The sequence below is a fragment of the Chrysoperla carnea genome, chromosome 4, assembly GCF_905475395.1.
Source record: "Chrysoperla carnea chromosome 4, inChrCarn1.1, whole genome shotgun sequence".
Taxonomy (NCBI): domain Eukaryota; kingdom Metazoa; phylum Arthropoda; class Insecta; order Neuroptera; family Chrysopidae; genus Chrysoperla; species Chrysoperla carnea.
Window position 1 is genome coordinate 51,972,550 of NC_058340.1, and position 6,000 is coordinate 51,978,549.

Consider the following 6,000-nt stretch of genomic DNA (forward strand, 5'->3'; position numbering starts at 1 on the left):
CTTGCTATAAATATTCTTTGATGGAAAAATTATCACTGTTACATAAAAAAACGTGCTTTATAAAATAGCTCGTATAGGGATTATTTGTTGAAAATGGAAATTCAAGCAGCTCTCGCTAAAAAATTTAGTGCTAAAAGTGATATTGAATATTTTATCTGATTATAAAGATCATTAACATAACAGGTATAATAAATTTTTCATAACTGAGAAAAAATACAGACTCTTATTATGAGATGCTAGACTTTTTTAAGATTTCCAATCTTGCTTCGATTAATTAATTTTTTCTAAAACTATGTGTCTTATCTTTTAATGTTTATTTTTTAATATAATTAATCAATACAATTATAATGGATTATTTATTATCAATTTTGTTTGTTTTTGAGCAATAATATTTGTATAATCTATTATCTAAAACCTAAAATATATAAATAAGTTGCACTATTCTCTGCCATTTTATCACTCTGCTCTATCCATATTGACAACGGTCATGCGTGTTGTTACAATCACAGAGGTTGGTGAAGAACATAATCATGGAGACAGACTAGACAATATAAAAATAAATAGTTTATACAATATTCGTCACTTTTATTGGGAAAAACGTAAATAATAATTCGAAAACAAAACGAAAATGATGATGTAAAAATCGCTATTACTGAATTTTTTAATGGATGTCATTTATGATTGTTTTTACAAAAATGTTATCGAAACGAATAGTTTAAACAAATTAAATTTAGCTCCCACTTCAAAAATATGATTCGATCATAAAAAATATGGTCATCTTGGATCTATACCGAAGCACTATTATGGCAAATTTTAACGCCCCATATTATGGCAAAATAATATAATAAATATGGTGGCAGCGTTGTAAAACTAATTTGTTTTGCTTCCGAGCTTTTCCAATACATTAAAAAATCAGTTTAAGTATATTAAAATAGACTTGGGGCTACCCGTCCGCTTCCCTGGACGATTTGTTTATGCAAAATTTTAAGTAGATTGGACTAAGGAATGTCGTTGTCCCATACAAACTGTTCCTCCGTTTTTTACTCCCTCTGGGGTAGAGCTTCGGAAAAGCCTTTCATGTCGGATGTCTATGAAATACAAAGAACACACCCCCAAAGTAGGGACCTCTCTAGGATCCACGGTTTAGGCTGTGCGTTGATACTTTAGCTAGTCATTCAAAACGAAGCATTTTATATTTATAGAAGATAATTTTATTTATTTTGAAAATTAACAGTTCAATTATTGATGCATAATTCAAAATATACATAATATTTAGATAATTAACACAAACTATAGGCACTATAGTCCGTAGGGACGCGCACGTTAAAGTTTTTAAACAAAGAAGCTAATTATGATATGGTTAAGTATACCATATGGTTAGTTATGGTTTAAGTATTCGAATTTCATTCTAAAGATCCCGTTCTTCATTATTCGCATATTTGGTTAAAATAGAAAGTAACTGAACCATTATTGGATATACCTACGTAAATTATATTTATCTAATCGTTTTAATTTCAAAGGATTTAATTTTAAGCTCGTGTAATATCAACTCTTGAGAATATTTGATAAAAATTGTTTACATAACGTGATTTATAAATAAAAAATCTGCCGCCACACACAACTACTATGTACACTTCCAAAATCTGTATATGGAAGTAAGTTTTTGCTCATAGGTAACTAAAAAAAAAAGAACAATTCAAATTTTGTACAATATTCTTTTTGAAAATGTATATATGTCGCAGATGGATTATCTTATTAGTTGCTTTGCAAAACAATTCCGTTATACACATCAGCTGAACGTCGTTGGATTAGCATTGCGCTACGTTTAAGGGTTTACTTCCAGTTACAAGCGAAAAAAAAAAACGATTTTTTAATAATTTTTTTTTAAAGACCATTTATTTTACATAAATATAAAAAAACAAATACATATTGGACATTTCTTTAATATAAAGATCCCATTCTCCAATTTCAAAAATTTGATATGGTACTGCTCCTGTAGGCGATCTTCCAAAAAAGTTGCCTGGCGGTGAGCACCATATCTCTTGGTTTGGATTACTACTGCAACTCAAGTTTAGATATAATGCAGAATAGCTTATATAAGCCCCCGAAACGTCCCCCACATCCCCGAAAATTCTCTGGAATGTTCAAAAATCTAGCCAAGCGTCGGAAAATTTTTTTCGACTTTGACGAAACGAATCAAGACGTCCTTACGCAGCGATCGGCGAAAGGTTGAGCGCACTTGCCATATTCTCAATATATTGGGACTACAAAGTAGATCCTGATATCATGGTAAATCGATAACATGTGAATTCCTTAGTATAATGAATTAATTGTTTATGTAAATTATACATTATCAAAAACTCGTAAAAATGTCAATGATTCATATGTGTAATAAAAATGAGTTTTCTATTTGATAAAGAACGATGTGTTGACTATCAGATTATTATTAGTTTTTAATAAACTTCTTTTTGCGAACTTGCTGAATTAATTTCAAGCAAAAATTACTTGCAGGGAATTCAACCTCCCCCTCTAGGGAATTTCCGTATACGTGCTTATCTTCATTACTTTTTACATTATGTACCAAAAAAGTGAGGAAAAGCATTATGTACCAAAAAAGTGAGGATCTTATTTTTGCTTATTAACTCGCAAAACCAGTATTTCTCGGGTGTAGGTGCCTGTACTTTTTTCTCGACAGTCTTAAGACTATCTTAAGTTTGTTATCCATAACTCTTTAGTTTTTGGATTTCAGACAGTGTATAAGGTGTTTCAGTTTAAATATAATCAAGGAATTCGCTCTTAAAGTTTGTGCGGTTCTTCTTGTTTATCCTGTTTATAATGACGTAAACTTATTTGACGTGTTTGTAATGTTGCAAAATTACAAAATAAGTAATAAATTAAAAATTTGCACTTAGAAAGACACATAAATTAAATTTCTATTAGGTATAAAGAAAATAATTTTCCATTACCTACTATTTTATTTATTAATTATGTTTTTAACATTGCTGTTGTGAAGAAAGAAACCCTGTTACCGGTGCAGAAAACGAGCATTTGCATGCCATTTTATTTTATTTATTTTATATTGTTATATGTTATTTATGTTGCCACGTTTCAATTAATCAAGAATCCTTTTAAATTTAATTAGCTTCTTTTTTTTCGAAATTTTTTTATTACTTGGACAAATTCCATTTATTTATTTTACCTTACTTTATTACTGCGTAATAAAGATAAAAATTTCCACTCTTATATTCTTAAAACGGAATGGAAAATCATACAAAGGAAAATGATAACAAAAATTTAAAATTTTATTTACCAATTCAATCACATTGTATAGATCTTTTGTGAAAAGTTCATATCGATTCCCTGTATGGTTTATGAGAAATGTGCCCTTTTTTTGGTAAAAAAAACTGACTTTGATAGTTAATTTCTCCTAAACCGTTCAGAGAATCAAATATGATATACATATGTTTTCCTTTATCCTGTATCTGATACACAATAGCAAACGGCCCAGTAGGGGACGAATTTGTGTATCATTTATGATATACATGACTTTGAATGGTATTATGGGCCTCGCAAAAATTGATTCGGGGGCATCAAACGCGCTATTTTTAAATTTAAATTTGTATTATTTTGGTACATATTTATCAAAGGACACGTAAAATTTGTTCTACATAAACTACTTCAAAAATAATTTCAAAAAGTTTTTTATGTAATTATGTTTAATGCCAGCACGAGTCGGCCTTTTTGATTATCAATTGGGAATAGGAGTAACAGTGACAGGAAAATTTAAATGAATTTAAATTAAACAACCTGAACATATTTTTATTTAAAGCTTTTTTAAATTTTTATAAATTATTTCAATAATTTAATTTTAGTTTATTAAAAAAACAATTATAGATTATTACAATGAGTATAGAATACAGTCAAAAAATACAATAATTTAGACATAAAACTTTTATGTTTTCATTGTATTTTGTTAAAATATTATTAAACTGAATATTTAAAATCTTTTAAAATTTTATGACAGTTCTCAATAAGATAAAATCTCTTAAAAAAATAATATTTAGGAAAAAAAGCCACAATTTTTTAAAATTCAAATCAAAATCAATCGTACAAATCATGATTTTTGAGTCATAACAGTTAATGTGAACATAATTTTTCACCATAGATTCAAAATGAAAATATTCATCATATATATTCATGTAATATGAACCCTTGCGAAAAAATTGGCAAATTTTGGTATAATTTTCCAAATAATATGGTTTATTATTTTTGACTATTATTAATTTTTTTTTTTTTAATTATTTGAGTTCATCATTCAAACACTTCTTTTATGATTTTATTTTAATATAAAAAAAAAGAAATCTGGACGAGTTAATCTTTCTTGTATATATTTTATTTTTTGTTTTTGAAGTAGTGTTGATTTTTTTCGGTTCTGAAATAATACATAATTTCAATGAAAGGTTTGCCAGTGTGTTCTTTTTACCAAAATTTTGAAAAATCGTATTTAAAAAAGGCTAGTAGCCGAGCTTGTTACGTCGTCTTAACTTGCTTTGACAACAGTCTGGGAAGTTGCGGGTTCGAATCCAATTTTAAAGGGACGGTAAATTGATCACATTGTCGTCGCTTGGATAAGAACAAATTAACCGGCTCCACCCTCATCATAAATTTAATTACTTATATATTGGTAGTTTAAGAAATAAATAAAGATAAAGAATAATGATGTGGATGGCCTCTGTTATAGACGTGGTCTGGGAAACGGAGGTTAAACCCTTTATTTATTTATTAGTCAATATATATTTAAAAAAAGGATTAATTTCGAAAAATCCAATAAAGTTTTAATATTCCAAAAAATCACTTAATTGCATATGGTGGGAGCGCAAGTAAATGTATTTACACTTTCATCATTTATTTATTATTTCTATAAAATTATTAATTTTTTCAGTCAATTATAATTTAATAATTGCTTATTAAATTATAATTTACTTCAATTGTGGTTTATTGGACAGTTAGACCGGCAGTTGCTACCATACATTATGTATCAATCGAATCGAGTGTGCCCTCCAAGTTTTTTATATTTAGAAGGTTAATGATTTAACCTTCTACATATAAAAATGATTAATGAATTGAGTATATCTTAACCTTAGAGATTAAATTTTTCCATTTTCGTATTTCAACCATTTTTTTAAATATTTTAACTCATCCAGTAAATATCAATTTATTGTCTAGACAAAACATAAAAAAATTGAATGAAAAGTAGGTTTATTTTTTCTTAACATTTTTCAACCCTTTTCAGAGTTGCAAATTACCTGCAATTTTTTTTAAATTATCGTTTTGACAATGACTGAAGAAAGGTAGCAAGTAAATATCGTTGAAATATAAATCATTTTGGGGAACATATGCTTTTGAGAATATATATTTGAGGATATTTCCTGTCTTTCATAAAGTTTTCATGAAACGTGCTGAGGCAAATGATTATTTGCTTCCTTACAATTAACAGTTAAAATGCTTTGGCCAGACACCAAAGTCGAACACCAATTAACAACGAAAATAGGCAAGTAATAAATGGGTATAAATCATCGCATAATAAATGGTATTGTATTCAGTTTTCGATGTTATATGCACTGTTTATTATTGTTTCGTATGACACAGCTTGACATTAAATAAATGCTTGAAAAAATACAATCTGAATTGGCATATTTACAAAAAGGGTATATTCCACTATTTAGAATTTCAGAATTTAACGAAATAAGTTCCCAATTTTCCCAGTCTAACACTTAAATTCCGAATGTTAAACATAATGAAAAAATTATGGCATTGTAAATTTTTAAAATAGCCTTTTAGATACATAAAATTAAGAACCAATTTTTTTTTTTTAAATTCTCAACTTTACCGTTTCTACCTATCGTTTTCTCAACAATTTTAACAAACGAAATTGTATCTTTACAACATTTACTTAATTTTTAATAAAGTCTTCAAAACATTCCAAATTAAATACCAAAA